The following is a 14,122-nucleotide window of genomic DNA, read 5'->3' as shown; positions in this document are numbered from 1 at the left end:
AGTGCGGTTTTTGTTTCCAATTCGTTGATTTCTACGTCTATTAACATGCTTTTCCTCCTCAGTCATACCCAATCTTCTTTGAGGTTGCAAAGGTTAAGGTCCCATTGCCGGATGGCTTTCCGACTTTGCAGATGTTCATCCTCGCACTTCTACATAATTCCCTCGTCCTAGGCCTCGCTTACTGTCTCAACTGCGGGAGCTACTATAGGAGGGTTCCTTCCTTCCAAAACCATGGTCTCGACTCTGTTCTTCAGCTTCAGAATTGTCTCCGCATTCAGGTTTTTGTACATGGCCCCATAGGCCCATCGAACCAGTAGTACATGCATGTCCCAATCATATTTTCGCACCTATTTAACTCTGTTTATGATCCTGCATTCCTTCTAGAATTCTTCTGCATGAAATGTTTGTAGTGTGCATCGCCTTTCCTGATGTTGTGTCTTGTTCTGATATTTGATCCTGAGTTCAGGTTGTGCATGTGTGCATGTCTGTACCCAGCGAGACAAGTGGGCGCAAAAGTTGCTCCACCCTGGCTGAATGACTCTTGAGTGAGGCCGGAGGCTTGAAAACCATAGGTGTATCATCCTTCTACATCCTCCCCAGTCCTCAACCTTGGGTTGATGTGTACTCCACCATCGTGCTGGTGTTGTGCGTAGTGCCCATTTCAATGCATCGAACCACTTCTATTCCGGTACCGCACTTTCAAATTTGCTCAAGAACTCATCCATCATTGTCAATTCATCATATGTCAGTATTTCTCATGCTTCTGTTGTCACATAATGCAGTGATCTTATCGTCATGTTGCAATTCAGCATTGTCACTTCATGAAATTGATTCTGCCAGTGCTCTACTTCTTCATCTGAATCTGAAGTGCAGGAGCTTTGACACTCCCACGAGATTCTCCCATCTACAGTCGGATTTACCCAATCTTGGTCTCACAAAGTTATATTGTAAATAAAATCCAGCTCATCGTGACGTACTGGTTTAGTGTAGAGCTCTCCTTCAGCTGGGTCAAGCGGGACTACTATGTGTAGTGACTTCTTCTCAAATATCATCTCCTGCTTCTTCAGGTTGATGACTCCATTCATATCGGTGACCCAGTCTATTCCTAACAATGCAAGATAGGGATTGTTGTCATCGACAATCTCTATCACTTCAAAATCCACCTGGGTGCTCGTGCCTTCAATATCGAATGTTACCCCTTGCAACCTCCCCATGGGCAAAATTTTCTATTGGTTCGCTATTCGTAGTTGAATAGGGTACCATTTTAGCATGGGCTTGCCCATGCATTCTCATGTTTTCTTTGGTAAAAAATTCACGTCTGAACCCAGATCTAGGATTACCTGATCCATTTCATACTCACCAATCTACACATTCAATCTATTTTTCTCCCAGTGTGCAATGCATGCTTCCCTAATTTTCGGACTACGCGCGATTCTCCTGACCCTGCGCACTTGGTGATCAATTCCTGTAGTCCCTTAACTTCCTTGTTGTCACGCAATAGTTTCATGCATGTCTCCAAAAAGGTAGTAAGCATTAAAGGATCCATTCCTGGCTCTGGTTGATCCTTACTACCTGAAGTGGAGGCCTCCACGAGGCTCTTCTTAGCTTCCATGAACATCTCCTTTGTGCCCTCTAAGTCAAACTCCAGTTCCTTTGTAGGAGCCTTGTGAACACATGTATCTTCCTCTGTCTGCTTCCCCTTATCCTCTCCCATGGTCATACCGCTTCTGAGCATCATGTTTACATTTGGGTCTTCTTCACATGGTTCATACCTCATCATTTCTATATTCTAAGTGGGAGGAGGCTGGAATACCCCCTTTTTGTGCATCTATGTGATCAACATTGGACAATCTATTGTTTCATGATCAAACTTAGCACAATACGAATAGGAGATCCATGTCGGGTTGGTGAAATTGCGGGCATAGTGCCTTGGTCCTCCACAATTGTAACAAATTAACTATTTGTGGTCCCTTCCTGGTCCCATTCCTCCTCGTCCTCGACCTCACCCCTGGAATCCAATGGGCGCCATCCTTGCAACTTTGTTGAGGGCTTGCATTTCTGTCTGCATCCTATATGGTAGGGTCCGATCCATGATTAGCTCGTACTTGTGACAAGTGCACTCGTCATGGCCTACTAACCTGTATAAATTACAAAACAACTGTTGGGGAGTCTATGTATACTTCTGCAACAAATGACAATTATCCATTGTGTGTTTTCCACCTATCTGACAGATCGTGCACCATAATGCGGGTGTCGCACTTGGCCCTACCTGTGGCTTTGGTCTCAACAGCATTGGCCTGCCTCCTGCCAAGTAGTTTGTGAATACTATACATTGATATTTGTCATGGCCTTGGCCTTTGCATTTTATGCACCATACCTCCTCACATGCCTCTGCCCGTGGTGCCTATCCTGCTTCAAAATTTGCATTTCTAGGCATAGATTTTGTAGTTGCACATGGATTTGTTGAACTCCCAACCCAGGGTCTTATATCAGGGTCTCATGCAACCTCATCACCATTTCTAATGCTTCGTTCTGGGTGGAAAGTTTCTGTTGTGACAGAGCCATCCTCAAGTGCGGTGTCAGAGATTCCACAAACCATGCACGATGCTGTGCATCTGTTAGCATCATATTGGCCTCGCGAATCATACTCTTTAGTCTTTCGTCTAGATCCCAAGGGGTCCCACCTGGAAGCATTGTGATGTCTTTAAACCCAATGATTGATTGTGTTTCTGACTTTGGCCTGCTAAATTCCCTATTTAGCACGATCCTGCAGCACGCTTACCATGTTAATGCATGATCCTGCAGCACGCTTACCAATGTAGCCTTCTTAATATTATCATCCATGACACCTTGTGCTTCCCATACTGCCCTAACCATGAACCAAAATTGATTTGGATCTTCATTCCCTACCCCTCTAAATACTGGTAGTTTGATCGTGTTTTCCATATTGAACTATGGAGGTGGTGGAGGTAGAGGGGGTGGAGATGGAGGTGAGGGAGGTGAAGCAGGTGGTTGCATGGGTGGAGGTGGTAACTACGGAATATGCTACTTATCAAATTCACCGTGCTTCTTGGAGAGACCTTAGCGAGCTCTTCCTTGCTCTCTCGCGAAGGTGAAATTAAAGGACTGTTTCCTAATTCTTCATTGCTTTTGTAGTTCTTCTTGCTCCATGTTGTCCCAAACATTAATGGCTTATCATAACCCTCTTTTCACACAACAGCATCTTAATCCAAGTATTTAAAGACTTAATATACTTACCTCATGGCCCTTTCAGGAAGCATCGTTCTGCTTCATTGTAGCTCACAGTCATGTCTACCATGAACTCAGTGATAAATCCCCCTATTATCCAGTCGAGCCAATGGTCCACAGCTCGCGCGACCTTATCTTCTAATGCCTCTAGCCTACACACTAATTCCAGAGTCCACACTATTGGTTTGTCAAGCTTACACCTTCCCTAGCTATTTGCTAACCTCGAAACCCACTCGTACAGTTCAGAAGGAAAGGATGCAAAGAAAATATTGTGGATTTCCGTATACATGTAGCGATCCAGCCACTTTTTCTCAGATACTTGTGGAGTTCTGTTGTCTTGTGTCGCAAACTTGTGAATCTTCTTGTCCAACCACTCTTCAATTTCATTCTTTGATGGGTTCCAATGGCATGACATCAGACAACCCTTAGGTAGATCCTTGTCCAGGTAACGGAACCATTTTTTGGCTTAGGGGGGCCTGACCCAGGTTCAGAAGTGATTTAGCCAAGCAAATCCTAGTACTACTGGCCCTTTAGGCAACAGTCCACGAAGTGCGGACTGAGGTCTCACGCAAAGTAGTATGGGAGGGTGCTGGAACTAGGTTTCTGCACCCTAGGGATGTCTGATATACGGTGATAGAGACGTGATCCAACCTTAGCGCTTACTGGGCTATGCTCACCTGCGGGCACGTTACATCCTGTGTTACTACCTTTGCACAGTTCTAACCACAACGCGACCCATGTTTCTCATCCAAGTCTTCCTTAATGAGGTTTTGTTCGCTAATTACTTAGAACATTTTCATACATAAACATTCAGATAAGTATTTATCAAGTGCACACATATAAATAAATAGATAACACTTAATGCATAAGAAAATATAGATCCATGACCAGATGCACGATATTCTGAATCCAACTTATCTTTATTAATGATATTTTAAAGTTTAGTTCAAATACAGACCTGACTCTTCCCTACGCACTCAGCTATAGGGGTCTGCTCACTCAGTTGCAATTTGTTGGCTTAGTGGAGCCTGACGCAGGTTCAGAAGTGATTTAGCCAAGAAAATCCCAGTACTACTAGCCCTTTTGGCAACAGTCTACGAAATGTGGACTGAGGTCTCACCCGAAGTAGTATGGGAGGGTGTTGGAACTAGGTTTTCGCACCCTCGGGATGTCTGATATGCGCTGATAGAGATGTGATCCAACCTTAGCGCTTACTGGGCTACGCGCACCTGTGGGCGCATTACGTCCTGTGTTACTACCTTCACGCAGTTCTAACCACAGCGTGATCCATGTTTCTCATCCAAGTCTTCCTTAATTAGGTTTTGTTCTCTAATTACTTAGAATATTTTCATACAAAAACATTCAGACAAGTATTTATCAAGTGTGTGGATATAAATAAACAGATAACACTTAATGCATAAGAAAATATAGATCCACGACCAGATGCATGATATTCCAAATCCAAATTATCTTTATTAATGATCTTTTCAAGTTCAGTTCAAGTACAGACCCAACTCTGCCCTACGCACTCATCTGTAGTGGTCTGCGAACTCAGCTGCAGACTCTACTATGCCTTTGTGCACTTAACTACAGGGGTCCGTACACTCAGCTGTGGACTCTACTAGGCCATTGCGCACTCAGCTGTAGAGCCTCTTCCTACTACTATGACCAAAGACTCTTTGAATACACTTCTATTCTCCAACCATGCCTTCGCATCTATCTACTTACTTATTCCCCCAAAAAACTATTTTACACTTAGAGCCTCACTCTATTTATACAATCCCATGGTCCGCGGACAATGGGTAGGCCGACACAACTTTACATTATTTTACAATTCTTAGGGCGGACAACCCTATGACTCATCTCCTACACTTTCACATTCCGCGCCCGTACTCTATGGAGTCTTTACATGACATTGACCAAAACTCAGGCTTTAAGTCCCAAAAACATGTTGTGGGGGGGATCCGCTGCCCAAGAGAACCGTTTCCTAGAAAAGTGAATGGAAGTAGTCTAAGGCTATAAACAGGGGATCCTTCCCTTGCACAATGACTACATGGAAGTAGGACAGTCTTAGTAATCCAGGCAGTTGTAAGGGATTGTGAGACTAGAAACTACATTGCCCGATGAAGTGAAAGACATGGTAGGCAAGTTGTGCAGCGGAAGACAAGAGTGCGACAGGTGAAGTTGCTCTGGATGAGTTGCGCCATGGAGGTTGGTGCCATGCAAATGGGTCAAAAAGTAGCTATTGGAGTTACTATTCATGATTTGATGGCCAAAATTTCATTAATAAAAGTGGGCGAGCACCATTTATGATGAAAATATTGGAAGATCTACCACCAAAGCCGCATTTATTATCAAAAATTAGGGGGAATTGTCGGATTTGAATTCAAAAACTCCTATAAATTGATCATGTTGGTCTGTCGAAGAAAACTTTGTTGTATAATAATTGATTGTGCACTTTTCTATTTGAAGTTTATGAATTTTAAGGTTTGGGAGTACTTGATTGCTAGTCCTATACTCACAACATTGCCTGAAGTTAACCAAAGGACTATTCTCATGCAAATGACTACCACAAATCCTACGGAAGCTGTGAGCTCTGAAGCTATTGTTTCTTATGCGTCAGGCCCTAAAATAACAATTATGGAAGCTACGCTCACTGTGCCTGTGGTGCTGAGGTCACCTAGGCCGAAGCAATCAGCTACAAAAGAGAAGCAAAGAAACCGGTGTCGGTGAGACATTCACTGAGGAAGAACCCAGAAGTGTGGCAAAAGGAGAAAAAAAATAAATAACTAAAGAAAGTGGTAGTCTTGGAGGAAGAATAATTCCAAGGTGTGGAAGAGTTAGATGATGAGTCAGGTGAGCCAATCACACATCTTTCGGAGTATATTCCTCTGCAGAAAGGAAAAACTAAAGTCACAAAGGACCCTGATTCCAGAAAATTCATGGTTTTGACACCGTTGTTGCTTGAACAAGCAGAATTTGAAGGCACATTTTTAGCGTGCATTTTGGTACTGCAGCAAACATAGAGGACAATTGCTTCAGGAAAGTTAAAGGTACTGCAGTAGATATAGAGGATAATCCGCCTAGTAGTGGAAGGCTTGAGGATGGAGAAATTTGTAGAGGAAGTGCAACAGGCTGTGGTGAAGAGCATTGCTGGTGTAACAACTTTACAGGTCACTTTAGGTGGCCTTCGTAGCAAGATCGAGGCACCGACCAAGTGACGCAAGGGTGAGTCACCATATTTTTATTTGGGGCCTATTGGGATAGGGTCCCTAGGATCAGTTTTTGGGTTAGTTTAACCTAATTTTGTAAAATTTTTGTAAAGAATGTAAAGTCTCTACGAAATGTGGATGTAGAGCACGCAACTACATAGGAGTCAAAGGGGCTTTAGCCCCTTGTTTGGGTAAGTATTAGGTTAGTTTTGAGACTCACCCATGGTTCGCGAACCATGGTATTGTATTGAAAAAATCTATATATAGTTGAGTCATAGTGAGTCTAGGAGGTAACTAATAGTAGAACAAATAATAAACAAGTCAGGATAGATATTTTTTTGGGCAGGTGCGAAGGCAGGAGGTCTCTGCTTCCTGTACTTTGGAAAAAGGGGAAGGCTTCTGTAGCTAAAAGCACAAGAGGCCTTGGTAAGTCCGCAACTGAGTGCGCAAAACCCTACAACTGAGTGCACAGGGTAAAGGAGTCTATAAATTGAATGTTGGAACTGAATAAATACTAATTTTGGAGAAATATATTGCATCTAAATATTATGATTAGTTATGTTTATGTTATGTTCTATCACAAAATAATATGTTTTCTATGAAATAATGTGTAAATCTTGTGCGAATATATTGAATCTATAATAGTTATGCATGAACTAAGTGATTAGTTGTTTTCATGAAGATATATGTTGAATATGCTATGTTTTTGACAAATCAGATAGATATGCGCAAATTCAGATCTAGTGTTATTAATTAGTGCATGAAAGTAGATAGACTTCTTCCTTAGAAGACTAACCGCAGACCTTCATGAAGTTCAAAAATGCATTTCCTTAGAGTTGTAGTAGCGAGTCTTAGAAGGGTACAGATCTGTGCAAAGGAATATCTTGTTAATGTCAGTGTCTTCACACTGTCATCAGTGATCAAAATTACTCTTTGGCATTCATGTTAGGTGTCCCATCTGATCAGCTGCATTCCATTAGGTCATGGATCAATTGATGGTAGTGGTTTCATGTTAATTTCCCTCATGACATTCACTTTCTAACCTGTTCACAAATTTTTTTAGTCATTTACTGTCATCCTGTTTCATTTCATTTATAAAAATCAATTTTAGGGTTTAGTCTCACTAGGTCTTAGGGTTTGTCATCATGGTCATCCTAATTGAATAAAAAGGTCAGCAGGCACATGAGAAGGATAACAAAGTTCATAAAATCATAAATTTACTTTTGATATGATCAATAAATCTTTTTTACCTCAAAACTCTATTTTGAGGTGAAAAAAAAGTTTTTTCCATTATTGTAAAAAATTTCATGTAATTTAAATGTTTCTATATGTAATAAATATTCAATAGATGTTCCTAGTGACCTGGTGACAAAGTCAGCTCCCGCCATTCCAAAAGTCAATGTATAAGTCCACCTGCAAAAGGCAAAAGTCAAAATGTAAGTGAAATAGAGAATTTCTAAAAAAGCTAGCAAAACATTAGAAAAGTGGGTCTTGGTTAGTGAAAAATTAAATGAGAGGGATATATAAGCCAATTCATGTGTTTCTAGTCTTCATTTTTGAAATTGAACGAGCCAAAGGGAGAAAATCACGTTTTTTAATAAAGAAGGCAAAATAGGGGGGAAAATCCAGTCATCTTGCTGACGCTGCGCACCTGTGCCTTGGCGCTACACATTCAAACAGCGCTGCACATCTGTTGCAGGTTTTCTGTTGAAATTTGGTCTAGCGTTGCACATTAAAAGTGCACTGCGCACCTGTTCCTCGGAGTTGCACACCTGTTACAAGAGCCAGAATTGCCTCAAAACAGCTCCAAACTTCCTAAATAACAAACTTATGTCTGTTCCAAGTAAGCAGATCACTCCTCCTTGCTAAGAAAAGCTTTGATTGGTGCCTTGGATGTGTTTGGTTTCCTTTAAGCAAAACCCTAGCTAAATGGTCAACACAAACCCTAGCTAATTTCTAAATCCTCTCTTGCAAGTTATTAAAAGTCATTTTCTCTTCTTTCTCACTTCATTCATGTTGATTTTTTCAGATCCCATTCCCCCTCCCTAAATCATCAAAATTCACTCCCCAAACCCCACTCTCATTTACCAAACCCTAGCCCTATCCTCTATTCCCAAACCCTAACTCCCACATCCTACTCCTTCACTACATCCACTTCACTATCAAACCCCTCATATCACATTCATAACATCATTCACTTCCATCATTTGCCGAAAGAAACCCTTCCTCCTAGTATTCACCTCCTTATACACACTGCTTACCTCATATTTCAAAATCTCTTCATACTCATCAGCTTTCACTTCAACTTCATAAGCATGGAGACAGATTCAGACTATAAGAGGGAAGAGGAAACTCTCAGTTATTCTTCCAGAGAATCTCATGTGCCAAGAAAGCCACACAAAGGGGGAAAGATCATCCGGGAGGATCCCATCACTCTTACAGAATTGCTTGCTTGCCCTCTTGCTGTAACTAGTTTTAAACACCAGTCTTGTTATCAGTTTTGTGAAATGGTAGAGAGGGTAAAATTTCATCATGAGCTTGCTAGGTTGTTTGTTATTCATCTCCACAATGGCCAGGTGAACCTTGCTGGTGTCTCTTTCACATTGACACTACCACCATTTCAGTAGCAACAGGCATCCCTAATGTAGGTGAATAGTGGAATAAGGGGTAGTATGTGAGAAAAGAACATTATGAGCCTTATATTAAGGTTGGATTTCATAGGCAAATCAGCTGGGTTTTTCCTTTCAAATACTTGAAGAACACTTATTCTCCTCTCATGAAACTCATCATCAAGTATTTCACCTGTGAAGGAAGGTTTTCCTACCTATATACATATCATATTAGGTTGTTGATGCATTTCAAAAGAGTAAGGATGATGAACCTCCCATACTTTATATGCAGGGATATTGAAAAGATGGCTCACTATGTGCAAAGGAAACCTTTTCCTCAACAATTCTACAGCATTTACCACTTCTCACTGATTAAAATTGTTGTCTTGGATCAGCTAATCTTGTTGAACATACCATGGGATACCTTTATTGCCCATGAGATTTTCAAAGGCCCCCAGGTGATTCCATCAGTGCCTCAAGAGGAAGGAAGGCCATCAGGACAGCCATGTGTTCATGAGACTGAAACTACAGGTGTGTCGATGTTTGTCACCTATGAGAGAGGCACGAGGAGGCTTTTTGCTGCTGCCAGACAAGTACTATCTCCACCAAAGGTGGAAGGGGTCTCGTTTTCTTCACCAGACCATAGGAAAATGTTATCTTCACCAGGGGTGAAAGGGGCTTTACCTTCTTCTCCAGCTATATAGATTGGCCAGCAGTCAAAGAGAAAAGATAAAGGGAAACAAAAGATGCATGAGGAGGGCCCTACTGAAGGGCAAGACAAAGATTTTATTTTGACTGAGGAGGATGTCACTGATTTGGGATCCCAAAGCTCAAAACTCAAGGAGATGATTATCAAAGAGAAGGAGGCTGAAATACAAGCCTTATCACTTAAACTTGAGAGGGCCAAATGGATCATCAACTTTCTTGAGTAGGAAAACAAGCAACTGGAAGCTAAGCAAGCTATTATGGAGCTACAAATGATTAGAGAAAATAGGAAAGAGGAAAAGAAAAGAAAGATTAAGATGACCTCCCTTAAGCAAGAAATTGAAGCTGACTGAGAATCATGGTTGGAAAGAGCTAACAAAGAGAAGAAAATGTTGTCCATATGGCCTATCAACACCTAACCTGGAACAAAATTTGCAAAACAAGGGTGAGCAAGCTAAAGGCCAAGATAAAAAGAGCTTTGAGGAACAAAAAAGAGCAAGATAAACTCAAGATCTTGGCTGAAGCATCATTGGCTCATCAAAGCACTTAAGAAGGGTCAATCATGCCAAATTTCAAGAAATTTGGAGACAATTTTGTCATTTTCGAATTTTCGAATTGGAAAAACAGGTTTTTCCAATAGGTGCATGTTGCGCTTTTGTTGGGGACACTTTCTTGCAAAAAAATTTATATTTTTGGAATCAGCATGGAAAAATATAGAATATCAGAAATGGCTGAGAATTTTGGACAAGTTCTAGGTCTCCAAGAGGGCAAAAAACACCCAAAAAGCGCCCTCTCTCCCACTTTTTTGCCACACAGGAAGCAGTCTTGGGAGAATAAATTTTTGGAGGGGCAAATGGACTCCAAATTCAGAAATTCAAGTTGTTCCAGAAAGAATACTCACCAAGATTTCCAACGATATATCTTGTACCTGATTTGGACTCCAGGAAGCCTTCCAAAATTGGACTAGAAAAAGCGCTACGCATAGGATCAGTGGCATTGTGCATAGGATGATTTTGCCATTTTTCCCTAATTTTCCAAATTTCGCTTCGTTTTCTCTATAGTTGACTTTTTCTTGCTCTCTTGGTGAAATTAGCATGGTAAATGATGTAATTTGATGTAATTATGGATGTAAAACACTAAATAGGGTAGATACATCAAGTCAAAGGTGGTTTTGAGCTAAATGAATTGGTTTCCTTGGTTTTAGAGGCAAGTTGTTCCACTGCCTATATTCCTGTTCTTAGTTTAGATATGGTTGAAACCACCACTTTTATCATGGATTAAACCCTGATAGCTAGCTTGAGTAGTTTCCTTGCCTATATCATGTACTTTTTGATTCATTTGTGAAGGTTGGACTTTGGCAGAAGTGTTGGACTCACTAAACTTTTTGTATCAGCAATTGGCAAGGAATAAAACCAGGTTTCACAGCTATTTTTGTGGGATTCTTGTGACAGTTAGTTTATTTATTGTTACTTCTTTGTAATGAGTTTTTATGATGTTGTATATGTATCCACATCCCTCTCTTTCTTCTAAACTAAATGAATCAAGGTGGATAGACAAAATACACTAGATTTACAGTGCTTTGTCTTGGGAATGCATTTAGTTTTCAATGTTTTCACTGTTTGAAGAGGATTCATAGTTTCTTGTGCCCTCCTCAACTCCTCAACTGTCTTAATCTACCATATGAATCCATTTATAGTACATAAAATCTTGTCTACTTCGCCCCATAGAACATGACTATATCCCTGAGTTGATTTCCCGGACCCAATCTGCCTTCTCCAATTGATCGAGTAATCAAAACTTAAAATCAAACCAGAAACCCTAATCTTCTATACCTAGCCTAAAATCAGCATTCAATTCAGTCATCTTAAGCCCTAATTGCCAGCTCCTGACCTCGTAGGGATAGCTACCAGGTTAAGCATGGTTTGATGTTACCCTAGACCTACCTTCTCTTAGCCTGAGGTAGATTTAGGAACTAACATAGTGGTGACCATACTGGGGAACCTAGTTTTACGTTCCTTGGCAAAATGTAATCAAGTTCAGATCTGATTGTTGATGGTGAACAATAATCAGACATAGTAAGGCTAAAATAATTCACCTGGCAACTCCAAATCAGTTTGAAGATTAGATCCAAAGACTCCTCTGGAGGATGAACCTGACCAGCAAAATCATGAAAGGAAAATATGGAAACATCAGGTATTCAAGTTGGAATTTCATCCCAGACATTATGTTCTTTGTTATAAATTATTTCTTCTCTTTTCTCGAGAATGCCAACAAGGTTTTGTGAAGTATATTATGTTTGAGAAACGATCCCAGACCTGCCTTCTCTCAACCTGAGGTAGATTTGGGCACTAACAAATCTGAGCTACAAGAGCTTAAGACAACTTATCACACTATCTCTCAATGTAGAAACCTAGTTCTAGCAACCCCCAATACTACTTCGTGTGAGACTGCAACCTGCCCTATGCAGGTTTTTGCCGAAAGGCACATTTTAGGAAAATCTAGAAGACAATAGGGTCTATGTCAACATTCACAAGTTTGTCTTGTACCAGATTGCATGTAGGTATCTTGTGTTTCCATTCGCAGACATGATCCATTAGATTGTCTCGCATACTGATCCAGAGACGATGGTGTTGAGTAGTGTCAGTGCAACACAACTTGCTACCTTCAGGGCGAAGGAATTTCAGGAGATGTATCACTTGCCACAGTCGGTGACCATGACGGAAAAACCCTTCAGCAGACTCAACAACAGTGTAACTCAAGGGATATCTTGAAGAGATGGGTGAAAGATCTAGCCAAGTTTAGGACAACACCCAACTAGTTTTATGAGATGAATATATTGTGGAAGGCATATCATTTCTTCATCATCTTTGAATGTTGCTTATATGGCCAAGAGAGGATAGAAACCTTCTCGTAGATTTGTGTAATTACATTGGATCAACTTGCGAGTGAAGGAAGACCTTTCAATTGGTCTGACATGTTGGCTCTCAAATTGAAGGAATAGGTAACAGAAGCCCAACATCCACCCAAGCATGAGCAAGTGAAGATATACATGTCCACTTACATACTGGACATTTTTGTCCATTTTTTATAATGTTCTAAGTCCCTGCTCCCCCTATTTTGAACTCTTTTTTACCCTTCATGAATCTCCTTTTTCCATATCCTATATGTTTTGACCAAAATGGTGTTGTGGGTTTCAAGGTATGCCAATTAGTCTAAAAAGTATCATTTCACTTTATTCTTGAGTATTTATAAAGTTAAATGATACCTAATCAAATTACCTACAACTTCAAGAGTTATGGCCAAATCCTATGTAGATCAACTATATTCTGAAGTAGTTCTGTGATTTCCTGCAGACATGCTGAGATTTCCTACAGAGTCACTAATTTCCTGTAGAAACATAAATTTCCTATAACTGATTTGATTTCCTGCAGTGATCTCGATGGTTGAGTATGTTTTGGTCCACCTCAAAGAGAACGAAAACATGGCTTTTGTCAAGAAATATGTCTACATGATGTTGTCCTATTGGCTTCCTCAAAACAACCATCAAAACCACCCATATTGTCAAACCTCTCATGGACAGGCGTAGTGGGAAACAACCTCAGCAACCCAACAAGATCATTTTGATCCATGCTTGTAGTCATGGATCAAACTAAGCATGCTTACATTTATTATCTTTTCCAGTTATTATTAACAAGAGTTGCAGTATTTCATATTTCTTAATTCGGGAAAGTTTATGCCTTTGTATTTGTATAAATAATTTTATGATTCATTTGTAAAGGGGGGGATTGTTGGCTTAGTGGGTCCTGACCTAGATTTAGAGTTAAATTAGCCAAAAAAATCCCTACACTTCTGGCCCTTTCAGCGCCAATCTGCAGAGCGCAGACTAAAGTCTCAACCAAAGCAGTATGGGGTGATGTTGGAACCAATTCACCCAGAGGTTAGTGTAATGTCGTTTATGCTCTAAGTCTTCCTTCGCACATATCGATAAGCCTTTTAGGGCTTATCGATATACTTCTCCTAATTGGCCTCTAGACCCTCGCGAAGGTTTACGACTGTCTTTCACAGACCCTAAACAGGCGAATCAACCACTTACACGCTTATGTAATTACTCCTACTTTCGTATTTACCCATATCGGCTTAAGTGTATGATAAATTCAACATGCATTAATATATTATTCACGTAAACATATATTATTACTTGCGTTCATATAACAAAGTAAATCATGCAGAAATCACGCATCAATACAACATTAAATCATAAACCAAGTATTCATCATAACATAATCGCATTCATTCATAACATAAGTAAATAGGAAAAACACAAATATTTCCATAATAATCTTCTTT

This window comes from Pinus tabuliformis, chromosome 8 (genome assembly GCF_031772625.1).
Source record: "Pinus tabuliformis cultivar Carrire ecotype Pingquan chromosome 8, CPIR1, whole genome shotgun sequence".
Classification (NCBI taxonomy): domain Eukaryota; kingdom Viridiplantae; phylum Streptophyta; class Pinopsida; order Pinales; family Pinaceae; genus Pinus; species Pinus tabuliformis.
This window is presented reverse-complemented; position numbering follows the sequence as displayed.